The sequence below is a fragment of the Schistocerca nitens genome, chromosome 2 (genome assembly GCF_023898315.1).
Source record: "Schistocerca nitens isolate TAMUIC-IGC-003100 chromosome 2, iqSchNite1.1, whole genome shotgun sequence".
NCBI lineage: Eukaryota > Metazoa > Arthropoda > Insecta > Orthoptera > Acrididae > Schistocerca > Schistocerca nitens.
The window spans coordinates 712,753,584-712,769,402 of NC_064615.1; the positions used below are offsets into that span (position 1 = coordinate 712,753,584).

The 15,819-nt window shown below is 41.8% G+C and overlaps 1 pseudogene; it reads left to right on the plus strand.

Moving 5' to 3' along the window:
• The first annotated feature begins 11,870 nt into the window (after positions 1 to 11,870).
• Positions 11,871 to 11,988, plus strand: LOC126238004 (5S ribosomal RNA; annotated as a pseudogene).
• The last annotated feature ends 3,831 nt before the right edge of the window (positions 11,989 to 15,819 follow it).

The window sequence follows — 15,819 nt, forward strand, 5'->3', positions numbered from 1 at the left end:
TCCTTCAACCGACGTGACTTACTGAAGGAGAAAGCGCAGGTGACTAATAAGTTCCATCTCCAAACTGAGTCACTACTGGAAGTTTCTGCACTGCTTAACGTATCTATATTTATTCTTCAGCGTCACCATCTGCTTATGGATGGAATCGTTGCACGAAAATAATCGCTGTTGACAGGCCGCTATGCATGTTATGCTAACTATTAGTATATCCCAGTTCCGCCTCCATGACGTATCCTACACTACAATTCAGAGTCAGATCTTGGAACTTACCCGATCGGATGATTTCCTCATGGGATAACCATCGAGATTCTCCAGTTGGCAAAGATTTCTGTATGGTATGGTATGCCCTTATATATGGTATGCCCTTATATATATTTAGTTAAGGCTCACCGGCCATTTGACCATCTTCTTCTGTGCGGCTGCACAAACAGTGCCCGAATTCTTACGGTTCAAAAATGGTTCAAATGGCTCTGTGCACTATGGGACTTAACTTCTGATGTCATCAGTCCCCTAGAACTTAGAACTACTTAAACCTAACTAACCTAAGGACATTACACACCTCCATGCCCGAGGCAGGATTCGAACCTGCGACCGTAGCGGTAGCACGGTTCGAGACTGTAGCGCCTAGAACCGCTCGGCCACTCAGGCCGGCGAAGTCTTACAGGAATCGGCAGTAAAGCCGCGAGTAATGAGTATAATGGGCAGGGGCACTATGAATATAGTGCGGGACAATGAGCTGCGAATGTGGGTCTCACGGGAGGCGTATCAGAGATAAGTCCCTGCAGTCGCTCTATCCTGTCAGTCCTTGGTGGCTCAGATGGATAGAGCGTCTGCCATGTAAGCAGGAGATCCCGGATTCGAGTCGCGGTCGGGGTACACATTTTCAGCTGTCCCCATTGACTTATATCAATGCCTGTAAGCAGCTAGGGGTATTCATTTCATTATAATGCCATTATAAGTTATTTACAGCCCATATGAGGATTGACTCAAATAATTAGATGCTGTGTGCTCTTTTTCTCTCATTCATGGGTTATTTGTCATGGTGTACTTATGCGCACACTGGCAAAGTCCCCTGCCAATTCCGTACTTGAAAGAGAGTAGCGTGTCAATGTCAGTAAATAGTCTGATGCTAACACAGGTTTATCTTTTTAATATAACGTCCCACGAAAGCCTGATGCAGTGTAATAGAGTGAAGGATCCAGTGTGTGTGTGTCCATGCATACAATACAGAATCTCTCAAAAGATGTTGAATTCCTGACAAACATTCACCACATGACCATTCTCCACATTCATTATGCCATTGCTTGTAAGATTACTGGTGAATGTGTTTTTATTGTGCCTCTCTGCCAGGAGACTCCCTTCTTTGTCACAAACTGAAACTTTGAGTACTGGAGCTGTGCACCTTGAGTGGTGTTTATGTCCTCCTTACGTATAGTTCCAGGAGGTTTCTGAAGTGGTGCATAAATAAATCCAATAGGAACCAGGATTGAACCATAATTCTCAGAGTGATTTGCTTGGTAAATGACATGTAGTTTTCAACACTCCCAATCAGGACACTGATCTTATAATTTTTCAAGCCGCAATCACTCAAGTGCTCAACAACGAAGTGGGCATCATACGTGCTCGAATTGTGGAAGAAAGCAATTGTGTGTCACAGCAGTTGGTATTTCAAGTCGCAGGCATTGCGAACTGTGTGGCATAACTTCCCCGTTCCGTGATAGTGGTCACTACGTAGAGTCTCTGCTTTTCTGTCCAATGACTGCCTACAAATTTGACAGTCAGCTGCTTTCTTGTATAACGCATCATATTCCAGTCATGTGGTCGTGGGAATGTTGGTGTGATAAATCGCATTAACATGCCTTGCAAGTTGTTGAAGCTCAGAGGGCAAATGTCTCGCAGAATTACTTCTGTGTGTGAATTGAAATGATGATTACGAGGGTCACATTAGCATACAGTCTGATACGCTGCCACATATGGTACATGTCATTTGATGAAGGTTGTATGGGAGGTTGTGGGGTCACCTTCACAGTGCGCCACAGAGGGGACGCACTCGAAATCCGTGCATTCTACAAAGGGGCAACGCTCCTGTTAATGAGTGTTGTGAAATTTTAAGAAATTGTTTGCCCTGGTAGGCGTTTCCACATGTAACAGTTCCTGGCAATAGCAATCAATCAGACGCTTTTCTAGGTTCTCACTAGGAGTAAACGAGCTGAGATCTTTGTGACAAAGGTGCCGTGTCCCTTTATTTTTACGCAATTGGGAGGAAAGCAGGCAGGACATGTTTTTCATCCACCCTCTCACCCCAAGAGAATAACAACAAATATATGTATTTTGGGCACTGACTCGTTACTTTGAAAAGGTTGAGGGGTCTGTCTACTTTATTCTTTACATCTCTTTTTTCTGCACTTTGTGCCGTCCTTCTTCTTCTGGCTTGCTTTCATTTTCTTCCATGGAGTCTGTCTTTAAAATTTGCCCTGAACTTTAGTGGAGAATGTGATGTCACTGAATTTATAATGCTCCCGTACCTTAGATGTATGGTATATTCTCATAAGCTCTGCATGATTTTTGTATTTTCTCTCACAAGCTGGAAGCGACCTTGAAAACCAAAATTCGTCATCCTTATCTAGATTCTGGACATTAATACAGGCCGATTTAGCTGCAACATCCCTTGGAAGCAGGATAAAGCTTGACCTCCTCCCCATTTACTACATCATAAACATGAGAGTATACGTTGAGGTGGAGTACACGAATGAATGCCTTACTGGACACATTTCCCTGCATTTTGGAAAAATAGCTCAGGATGGCATTTATGTAAAGGCTTTGAACCACTATGCAAATGGGTCACCCCATGATATCACATCGTTTTCCCTCGAAATGTAGTCAGTGGTTTTCTCTTCACCACTGTTACCATCTTCTTTCGGAGGTTAGAATTTAATGGCTGGATGTCATGAGTCAGTAACGATTTTGGGATGCTCCCTTTCCAAAACTGATAGACTCACATTTAAAAGTGTCAGTGTTTTGGTAGCTTGCAGTGTAGTTCCTCATATGCACGCGGCCATACGAAATTCGGTTCACAAAAGTGCCTCTAACCACAGATTAGTTCAAAGCAGGCATACGACTAACCTGGTGCTCGGTAACAGAATGGCTATGAAGATGCTTTTAGTTTAGCGCAAGGTGATGGGAAGTGCCGAGTTGACGACCAGTGCCAACGTGAACGAGATGGTCCAGGCCTTGGCGAACTTATTATCGATGGGCCCAGGTTTTCTATAGTACTTACACGGAAAATCGTTAGTGGCATACTCAGCAATCAATAATAATTTCTAGTACTTATGTAGTAATTCATCAGCGTGTGTATTGCTATATATGGATTACATTTCGTCATATATTGCCACGTTGCTTCTTAGTGCAGCATCCAGCTTTGCTTCAGGATCAATGTAATCCATCGCAATATCTTTATCGAGTGCACCTAGAAGCAAAAAAATCTCAAAAGCAATGTGTGCAGGTTTAAAATTACTGTTATTGTCGAAAAGATATAAGTACCTAGAAACAAAAAGTCTCAAAAGTAATGCATGCATGTATGAAAGTATCATTATTGTAGAAAAGAAAAAATGAATTACTACTGACATGTCTGTCCCTCGACAACTGGCGTCAAACCCCACGAACCTAATACAGGTGTCATGGCATGGGATGGGATGAAGGAAGGGTCATTCAGTTGGGTCTCTGCATCAGCAGTGTTAACACATTTCCTCATAAAACAGTCTTATGTGAATTACTTATGTATTCAACTATCTACACAAGGGATAGCATCAGCCCTACGTATTTCTATAAAAAACATCAATGTCATATATAGCTATCACGTGCAGAAATACATACACAGATAAGGAGCATATTTTTTTACTCACCCTGGTGTGCTGCTCCAGGTGGACCGAGCACTGTGTCAGCTCCAAACATAGGTTACATTCATAATACTAGGGATGTGCTTGATTTCATCCATGCTGCATCCTCACTGAAAAATTCTGTGAGAGGAAATAAAAGCACTACGTTAGATAATAACATAATTATTCACACACATACACATAGGTAAATTTACAGGGAGTTTCCGTAAGAGCGTGCAATAATGTAACAGGACAGAGAGAATGCTCAACTGAACAATTTGAGATAGGGAACCTGGGATCGGAGAAGCCAGCTTATGGAGATGTTGGAATAAACGTGTGCCACTTTGTCTAGTATTACTGCTCTCCAGCTTATTTACAACTAACATACATACAAGTCTACACGCACTGTGCTGTTTATTGACATGTACATTCTTTATTTCCGGCAAGGAAATAAGGAGGACAAGCCTGATTACTATGTAAGGTGTCAGGCAAATCCAACACCTTCCATGAAAACCCTGACATGATAAGCAAATCCAGTAGTATGTCACATAGCTCCGAATAAATCGTGACATTAAATTAACCAAAGTAATACGAGTAACGAGTGAGCAAATGGAATACCACAGACTAACACAAGAATGCCTAAATGCATGTCATACCTTCCCACCGTGAGACAGACGCAGTTCCGAGGAGAGAAACGAGAACAGAAGCCGAGAGCAGAACCGTGTTAAGCTAGAAGGCCCTACGATAAGGGACGGACACCCACGTCGCCAGCTAACCACCAGGACCACCCCCAGCCCATGTTAAAAGCTAGAGCCCTCCAGAAGAACAGTATAGATCTTACGATAACACTAAAAGGGCCACACCAGCTGCAAGTTTTAGCGTGAGACTTTTTCGCGTCTCTGTTACGTTGCAAACATTAAAAACATTGCCCCACAACGAAAAGTATAACGTTTCTCATTGGATAGACAGAATTTTTGTAGGCGGAGCTTAAGGTTAACACTGAGACCCTGATTGGTCAGATGAAAACACAGCCAGATAGTTTTTTTTAAACCAACTTCGGTAAATTGTAGTAAGGAGAAGTTTGGAGAGAGTTGCTTCCGAGACGGCGAGATGCGTGGAGCTGTGCCGACCGCCGCTCCCTGACGCTGACTAACCACCGACAAGGTAATGAACGCACGCGATGCCGCATAAGAGCGCATAAGGTTTCACTCAGAACTGCAGAAGTCTCATCTATTACATCCCCTTTTTACGTAATACTAGTGTCGATCGTCAATTAAATCTCATGGTGTTCACATTTGCCTCTTGAAGTAAACATCTGAAACGCGATGATTTTTCTGTTATATAATTATTAAGAAGCCACATCAGCCACTGTAATTTACGACAAGATAGATAAGTAATTAAAGATAATTGAGGGTCACTTTAGACGATTTTGATAGTTTTCTCTTTTGTGAAACTTAATTTAAACCTAGATTATAGATGTGATATGGCATAGGTCATCCTTCGATCCATTGTAGAACTTGGAAACCCATTCAGGGAATATTCGTTCACATTTTTGTTGAACGCAGTTGGTTTTTATCATGTTGTATTAAAACATTTCCTTTTATCAATAGTGCAATTTATAAACAATGTTTTGTGAGTAGAATAAAATTTCCAATGGTAAACTTAACTGCTTTTCGACGTTATTTTACCAGCTAACTAAAAATAGGAAAGCCTTGAACCCCTAAATTTAGTTACTATTAAGATTCTTTTACAGGGAGTGCAGTGGAGCTGACGCTGAAATCATTAAGTATTTGGTTATATCATCGCTAATCTCACTGAACTCTTCTGAACTCTACATGTCATGTGTGGTCTGGCGTCTCCTTACCAGCAACAGGTCCCAGGTTCAAACTAGTCAATTCCCTAAAAAACACGCTCAGAGCGTCGTTGCGCTAAAGTGGTAGGGAGACACGACTTAGAACAACAGACACCACGCAGAATGTTAGAACTAGAAGTCATTATGTTGATTTTGTTTACTTAGAAACAAGTGCTCTAGAGCACTTGCCTCCGAAAGGCAAAGGTCCCGATTTCGAGTCTCGGTTCGGCACACAGTTTTAATCTGCCATGAAGTTTCATATCAGCGCACACTCCGCTACAGAGTGAAAATCTCATTCTTTGTTTACTTTACTTCTCAATAAGGTGGCTCTGCTGTATCGTAGTGATATATTCAACATGACGGTCCAGCGCCTCACTTCAGTGTGGCTGTCTGCAACCATCTCAGTGCTGTATTTCCTGGTCGCTGGATTGGAAGGGGAGATCCTACTGTACGGCCTGCAATGTCACTTGATCTGAATCCCCTTGATTATTTTCTATGATGGTATCTAAAGCCACTTTGTATCAGACCCCAGTGGATACGGACATGGAATTAGTTGCCAAAACTGTAACTGCATGTGATATTATTCGCAACACACCTGGGATATTCGTCAGGGTGCGCTGGAATCTTGTTCGCTGACGTAAGGTTCCATTGAGATTGAGAGCCATCAGTTTCAGCACATTTTGTAACATACAGTACAAATGCTACGTTCATTGTGTCAATGACGGTATTTGCAATTAACTGTAACTAATGTAAATAAAAAATTATACACTAATGTGATTTAAGTCCTATTATGTCCTTAATCTGGCTTCTCCGACGCCAGATTCTCTACCTCAAATTGTTCAGTGGAGCATCTTCTATGTCCTGCGCGCTCTTACGGAAACACCCTGTATATGCAACAAAACGTGTACTTATGATAGCAAAATTCGCTTTTTATTGGTGCTTGTTGGCCAATTCCGAACAACCCGTCACCCTCTGGAGTGTCTGTTAGCTCCATTAGATCTTCTAATGTGCTATACTACATGACTAGTGACGGTACACTACCATCTACAACAACAAAAAATTCATCAGTCTGCAGCTGTAAAATGAACATACACACATAGACTTATATAAAAAAATTACCTTAGATACGTATCTGTAGTATCTTTGAATCGAGGATACTTGCTTGCTTCTGCAGCATCACAAGTATTTCCATAATGGCTCTTCATGTTTGCTATAAACGCTTAGACTAATGCTGTTAGCCGGCCGGGGTGGCCGAGCGGTTCTAGGCGCTACAGTATGGAACCGCGCGACCGCTACGTTCGCAGGTTCGAATCCTGCCTCGGGCATGGATGTGTGTGATGTCCTTAGGCTAGTTAGGTTTAAGTAGTTCTAAGTTCTAAGGGACTTATGACCTCAGATGTTGAGTCCCATAGTGCTCAGAGCCATTTGAAGCCATTTTGAACTAATGCTGTTGATGCCTTCAAAACTCAGACTAAGGCTGAAGTGCCGGTTAGCCGTTCGATCTAACGCATGGCTTTTTATATTGGGAAGGAGCGCCTGGTCCCCGGCACGAATCCGCCTGGCGGACTTGTGTCGATGTCCGGTGAGCCGGCCAGTCTGTGGATGGTATTTAGGCAGTTTTCCATCTGCCTCGGCGAATGGGGCTGGATCCCCTTATTCCGCCTCAGCTACACTGTGTCGGCGATTGCTGCGCAAACAAGTTCTCTACGTACGCGTACACCACCATTACTCTACCACGCAAACATAGGGGCTACACTCGTCTGGCGTGAGACGTTCCCTGGGGTGGGGGGCGACGGGGGCCGAACCGCACAATAACCCTGAAAGAGTGGTTCGGTGTGGAGCGGTGGAGGGGTGAAGTAGACTGCGGTGGGGTGAAGTGGACTGCGGTAGTCGTCGTGGGGTTGTGGACCGCTGTGGTGGGGACGGAGCCTCTCCGTCGTTTCTCGGCCTCCTGTTAACATGCAGTACAATACAATACAAGGCTGAAGTGATTTCTGGCAACAAAGTACATCTTGTTTATAAACCAAAAACCGGATACTCTTAGTTTTTGTCTGGTATTGGATCAATATGAAACATGGTATTTTTGGGTAGTAATTCCCCACTGCATAGGCGACAGTAGGCTGTATCTGCGAAACTGTTATCAGAGCATTCTTCTGCTGTAGCTATCAGCAGGAGGTCACTTGTGAGGGCATCTTTCTAACGACTGGTGGAATCCTGTTAAGCTGTTATCAGATCAACATTTCTGCCATCATTGCCAGCAATGGTAATATCTTTCCCTGTGCAGTTGGGAGTCACACAGCATTCTCATATTCTTAGGATAAAGTTAGAGACTCAAAGATATCCTTGCACTGTATTTGGCCAACACCGCTTGCAACACTGTCACTTGTTTAATCTGCAGCTGATCAGAAGTAGACCGCTACATTCCACGTCTCGTGAAGGAACAGAGCAAGCCAAGTCCGTACTGCTGTTCCGGATCAGTCTTAATCACGACACACGTCCAAGTGCACAAAATCTCTCCACATGCCCGCATGTCGAGGAGGTTAGCATCCATTATCGGTGTATAGTAGATATGAAGGTGTTGCAATGATGTAACAGATGGTAAAAAAGAAGAAGAAGAAGAAGAAAACGTGTAGTTTTATGCGTCATGGATATCCAGACATATGGAGTTTGAAGTATTTTACATAAATCAAGTGCGCTACCAATTCTAAAGTATTGTTCTAGTATCTGGGAACTGTACCAAGAATGTATTGGTAAGAGAGAAAATAAACACAAGCACTCTAATGCAGGACATAAATATCCAACATCTGACATACATCCATCCTGCAAGCTTTCTATCCCAGTGACTATGGTGACAAACATTGAGAGATGAAACTGCTTCCTTAAAACATAGCGTTTCTGTGATACGCGCACAATATAGTTTTCCAGAGCTGTATAGCGCCCACTGTTCACATCTGATCACAGTTCAGAAATTATATTAAGCTCGCACCAGTTCTATATAAAAAGCAAAGGCAAAGCATCACTATTGCCGATGTGTTGTCATGCACCAGGCCAGTACTAACAATATCTTATTCCCTAACACACACGTACGGTATCACCTCTGTTGGTGTGTCATGACATGCCATTTCTGAGCAGTGAGAATATTTCATTGTACCAGCGAGGGCACTCACTGGCTTCCTTCACGGAATAGTCACCATCATAACCCATGTAGCTCATGCAGACAATGCATGACTGCCGATTTAGGCACACCGAAGGGCAGCCAAGTGTCAAAAGCACATGTCTCCATTAATATCAATAAGGCTGTGAGTCAGATGGCTTATCGAAAACATGAAGTAGGCCAAATACTAATTGCAGATCTGAGTGTAATTCAATTCATACTATAATTGGCTGGGAATTTGCATACTGAGCAGCACTGACAGGCCCTTGGCAACAGGTGGCAAGGGATAATTTGGTTACCAAAGACTTATAGAAGAGACAACTAAAATTGTTCCCATCTTCAATGAACTCCATAGACAACATGTGTGGACAAAAATGCACACATTCTGAAACCTGTCAGTGTATTGGAAGAACTGAATAAACACAGTTTTTTATTAATTTATTTGTAACACTACTTAAAAGTAATTGTACATTATTTGAAAAACACATAAAACCATTTTCTTCTCCATACAGCTGCTTGATGGATAAATGTACGATTCCAGCTTATGAATAGAAGTATTCTCTGAATGGTGTGGGTGAAGCGACGACTGCGAAAAATTTCGTTATTACATGTCCAGGATTTGTGAATGGTATGAAGGTAATATCCTTAAATTGCACAATTTTGTCGTAGAAGCCTTGTGTGTTTACAATATGTTCACACTCTCCGACATCATCGCGAAATGCCATGGATGTTGCATAACACTAGTATATTTATAATGACCTTGTGCTTGGAGGGAAATTGTCTAATGATTAAAATTCAGTATGGAAAAGTATTGGCGTGGAGGTTCTTATTTTATTCTGTTTTGAGCAATCTGTCATGACAAATGCGATAACTCCCTAAATTGCTGAGGGCTGAGCATGTATACAAATTCCCTGCCCTCATAGTAAGAAGAGCAAAATCTCACGTCCATCTCGTGCAGTAGTCCAGGAATGTTATTACTCCCGACAATCTGAAATTTATCGTATGGTTTAAATTGAATTGGCGTTCATTAATCTACAACTGTCGAATATGCTGGAATCCTTTTTCAGATTAAATTTCTGTCTATTTACAGAGCCACTATAATGAATCATGGGATTTATAGCTGTACTGCTGGTTTGATGGCCCCTGTCTGTCTGGATGTCATCAGTAGGATAGGATATTCAAATAGTTCCCATGAATGGAAACTTAACAGCAATTGAATATATGAATTCAAAACCTGTAAAAAAATTCAGATATTTGCCATTTATCAATTTCTCCAATAAAATTATATTCTACTCTTACTCTCCTTGAATGTATGACTTACAGTTCATTGCACTTTGTTCTGGAATTAGGACGTGTTTAGCATTTGTGATGACTCATCTCATACCTTCAAAGTGCCCCACAAATATTTTGAGAGAGACACATACACTAAGGCAATCAGTTGTTGATCCATCTAAGAACCGTCCTGCACTTTGTAAACCATTCAAGTGCGAATTTTGTGCAGAACCATATTTTCATGACCTATGTGATTCCAAAATTTATTGTGCAGTCTATCTATATGCCATTAAGTTCATATCTTATATCTTGAAACATTGAGGTGAATGCATTATGTGTATGTGAATAAGGGTTTTTATCTATCTTCAGAAATGTTTCTGCCAAGTAAAGGAAACTGTTACTTGGGATTGTTAATTATTTTGAATGAGAATCCTTATTTCATGATAGTTATTAAATGTCGCTGAAACAAAAGTTTTCTTGGAGAATCGTTCCTGGAAATCCACAGATCGTATGAATCAATATTTAGATATGAATTTGTTACAGTATTACACTCTACATGAATCACGCTAACTGACAGCATATCTACTGCTTGTTCCGACTTGTTAATTTTATCAGGGTTCTTCTCCAAAACTTCACTCCTTGGGAAACACAGTAGTGGTCTTCTCGATGCTTCCTGGATAAAGTTTATTGTCTGTTTTGTCGTTTCTGCACATGTTAACGTTTGCGCATAACTCACATCCTTTTACATATCGTTTTCTAAATGCATTTAAATCGCCAGTTTCGACAAGGGTTATTTCCACAACTTGACCACTTCCTAGATGTGGTTTATTGTCCGCCTTGGTGGTATTAGGAATGCTATTGTACGTTCCCAGACCCATCAATGCAATACTCCAATTCCCATTGCTTAGAAGTATGGTCGGAAAATAATTTGGGCTTAATACTGACCATCGTTCTTTAAAGTTATTCAACCTAACTTCACGTCTAAACCTAAACTGATGCAGTGATGCACATGCTGTAAGCTTTTATGCATCTGCCAGGAGGAACATGAGGCAGAAATGTTTACAGATTGAAGTCTTCGAAAATTGTAGAGCACGAGGTTGTTCTTAAAGTAATGGTGCAACTCTTGAGGCCTGCATAAATTGCCATACAAGTCAAAGTAATGGATGCTATTCCAGTTTAGTTGAATATACGTAACCTGGTGTGTTACAGATACTCCAGCAACATCTAAATTTACAATACAACATTCTTTAGATTTCCACATCATTTTGACAATGTATTCCACATAAATGCTCCACGAAATCTTGGTATGTAGACTTATTTGACTAATATATGCAGATCTTTATTTGTGAGTGGTCTGTTGGGTAAGATAGCTTGGAAGATTTTTTATTAACAGCTCAAGCTATTTATTTTGTGGTTTTACATACAGTCCTTCTCTGATAGCAACGGCTCCCATCACCCTATTATACCGTTTCACCTGCTGAAGTTGCTTTTCTGCACTTTGTGCATTCTTCACTGTTCAGGTTATGGCTGCTGCTCTTCCAGCCAATAAATGACAGTCCCACAAGCACAGAAATAGAGTATGGGATAATTCCTCCAGATGTCTTAAGTTTTGGTCGAACTCAAGACATTTTAATCTATCTTCTTCTACTACTTTCTGCTTCAAGGCACTTTTAGCCAATGACAGCCCACAGGTTTTTGCTCTGATTCTTCAGAGCATGGTAACGGCCTTGTCGCAGTGGATACACCGGTTCCCGTCAGATCATCGAAGTTAAGCGCTGTCGGACGGGGCTGGCACTTGGATGGGTTACCATCCGGGCCGCCATGCACTGTTGCCATTTTTCGGGGTGCACTCAGCCTCGTGATGCCACTTGAGGAGTTACTCGACCGAATAGTAGCGGCTCCGGTCAAAGAAAACCATCATAACGACTGGAAGAGCGGTGTGCTGACCACACGCCCCTCCTATCCGCATCCTCAGCTGAGGATGACACGGCGGTCGGATGGTCCCGATGGGCCACTTGTGGCCTAAAGACGGAGTGCTTTTTCAGAGCATGACAAGCTGCATTCATAACATTTCAGAAATTTATCCCAGCACATAGTTTAAGTTTGGTATGCATTGCTTTATCAGCTGCAGTACATTGCCTTAGACACTTCTTTGACGTATTTGGTTGGCTTTATCAGCTAAAATTCGATGTATTTCGTGACGTTCTGTCAGTCCTTTATTTGCAGTGTTCCTTGCAGGCCTCATCAAGCACTTTAATCCCCTTGTCGCAATGAGCTAGATACTTTGTCAGTTTCATTTCATGTCCTTAGTAGTTGTGCATGGGGATGTGCAATTCAACTGGCTGCTTGTCGAGAATACCGCCTCTGATGTGCTTCCTAGAATTCGTGTTATGCAACTATACTGTTTGAGGTTTGCGCAACCTGTTGTACACCATATCACTTGCATCACCCAACTGTTGTGTGATGATGTGAACCCAAGCCATTTACCTAAGCCTTATTCCCTTGACATCTTAAGACACACTGTATGAGACACAGTCTGGTTCACAGCCTCTCTGCTAATTTTTTGTGTAAAAATTTCGACCAGTTTCATCACCTTTGATGTTCTCTAAGATGTAAGCTCTTGGGTTTGTTCTTTGCACTTTGAAAGCTGTGAATAACTCCATTGACCAGTTTGGTAGATAAGATTTCATGAATGTAGTCTTGTGTTCTGAAAAATATACCAAACCACCTACATAAAAATTCTGTTTGTTTGGATCCACCATTGTAACACTATTGTATACTGTATTTAGAAGCTCATATCCATGAGCTTCAGTAGCTCTCATTTCCATTGTATGATATGTAGTTTGGTTATACTGCTCAGTTATTTGTAGGAGAACATGTAGCCATGCGTATGATGCTCAAACAGTGAAATGCATCCACATACGGCTTTTCATCATTCTGATCAAACATTTGACAGTACTCACTTTCATGTAGCAGAATGGTAAGTGGGTTGTCTGGGCAATGAGTCATCCATGTTCTTCATCAGCTGTTCAAACACACTTGCAACTTCCTTCTCAGTCTTTGCTAATTTGGAATATGTATCTACACAGTCCTGTCACATTTATGTGACTACCACCTATGTTTGACATCACTGTGCAGTAACTACTCACAGTCGGACAGTGGCAGTATTGGCAGTGGTGGGTATATAAAGTGCGTCAGGAGACGTGGAAAACAATGCAGTTGTGGTCATAACGCGGACTCAGAGCGATTTACCTGGTGTCCAAACGGATATGATCATTGGCTTTCTGGCCAATGGTGTAAGCGTTTCAGAAATGACTAAATTTGTAAACTATTCACATGCTGCTGTGGTTGAGGTATAACATAAATGGCAAAATGGCGGTGTCCCAAATTGGCAACTGTGGTGTACCTCAATGACTGTTCAGTGAATGTTGTCTGTCTTGTGAACGTTACTGCATATAGGTCTCTGCAGCAGGTACCAGGCCCATCCATCCATGCTGACTGCTGTTCATCAGTGATGAAGGTTAGTATTTGCAGACCAGTGCCCCATCTGAATGTCCACTGAGAGGCGATGGGTGGCCATTTCGGTTAATCACGTTTTATGCTTCATTGGGCAGGTAGATTTTGGAGTGTATGGCGTGAAAGGTTTGAAAGTAAACACCCTGCAATCAGGACAGAGCGTTGTGGCCTGGGGAATGTATTTGTGGCATTCCCTGGGTGATCTAGTCTTTCTAGATTGCACAGTGTGTCAACAATAGTATGCATCCATCCTTGGGTACCATGTCCACCTCTACATGCAGTTCGTTTTTCCTCGGCGTGCCGGCCGAAGTGGCCGTGCGGTTAAAGGCACTGCAGTCTGGAACCGCAAGGCCGCTACGGTCGCAGGTTCGAATCCTGCCTCGGGCATGGATGTTTGTGATGTCCTTAGGTTAGTTAGGTTTAACTAGTTCTAAGTTCTAGGGGACTAATGACCTCAGCAGTTGAGTCCCATAGTGCTCAGAGCCATTTGAACCATTTCCTCGGCGTGATGACATCTACCAATAGGACAATGCAATGTTTCACACAGCTTGTAGTGTATGTGCCTGCTTCAAAGAGCACTGTGATCAGTTTACCATACTTCTCTGCCCACTAAAATCCCTAGATTTAAACCCAGTCAAGAATCTTGATGGAGATGTTCGGGTCATGGATCCTCCTCTGAGATATATAGCGCAACTGGCTATGATCCTGCAGTCAGCAAGGCTCCACACACCTGTCAGTACCCTCAAGAACCTCACTGACTCCCTTCTTGTATGTCTGAAACTGCAAAAGGTGGTAATTCAGGCTTAAGGAAGGTGGTGACATTAATGTGACTGGAAAATGTATAACCATTTCAATATATTTGAAACCTATATGCACTCATGAATATTGCCTCATATCTACGAGATCTGCCTGCCATAAATCATCCTAACCTTGTATTATCATACATCTATATGGAAATTTTTTGTGTGCTGGTTTGTGGTGTTCTCGTACTACAGTCTCCATTATTATTCAATAATGCATCCTCCTCAAAACTCTGAAATTATTAATCTCATTTCATTCATGCCAGCTGTATTCCCTGTGGTAGCTGATGCCATGAACAGTGATAGCCATTCTATTTTTTTACTGGAGTCATCATAATATATTCTTTCCAGAGATCTATTGTTCAGTCTTTTATGTTGAATGTCTGTACCTCCACTAGCACTATATACAATGGCTAATACAGACCTAATAATATTCCTGTATTTCCTACTGTTTGGCTTTTTTATTCGTCCATTTGTGGTGTTGTTGCATCTGTGTTTGTTAGTGTTACGTAATGTTTCAGCATTTGGTTATATCTCTTTTGTCAAATAGCCTACATGTCAAGATTCGAAATTTTTAAGACAGGTTCGACTCCACTAAAGTGAGGTGTTTGTTCAAATTCCTTATCCCGAACCTGTCTTGCTTGCTTGGTTAAACGTACAGGATGCTTTCCCAGCACAAGCAGTTTGTCCCTGCTGAGCCTGTATGTTACATCTATTTTCGTAGCACTGTGATGGTTAATGTAATCGGTAACAGTATATTCTTCTCCTCTTACGCCTCTTCCATCGTGTGTGAGAGCCAATTAATACTTTCTGTTACTGGCTTAAACATTCTGAGAGAAAATTATCTCTCTCCAACTGCCTTAATTTTAGCAGTTGAAATTTCTGACGAATAGCCTTTCACAGTGCGATGACTTTGCGCTTAATCAACATGCTGTTGTGTACTTATGGTAACTAACTTTGAGAAAGTACACAACTTAAATAGTCTTTTGCAAAACTAATACAGTGTTTTCCTATGTTAAAATTTTTTTCAGTTTCATCAACCTTCGCATTTACTACATTGATTAACATCATAAGCGTTTTAGAGCGTACTTCCTGAATACACTGTTGGCCATTAAAATTGCTTCACCAAGAAGAAATGCAGATGATAAACGGGTATTGATTGGACAAATATATTATACTAGAACTGACATGTGATTACATTTTCACGCAATTTGGGTGCATAGATCCTGAGAAATCAGTACCCAGAACAACCACCTCTGACCGTAATAACGGCCTTGATACGACTGAGCATTGAGTCAAACAGAACTTGGATGGCGTGTACAGGTACAGCTGCCCATGCGGCTTCAACAC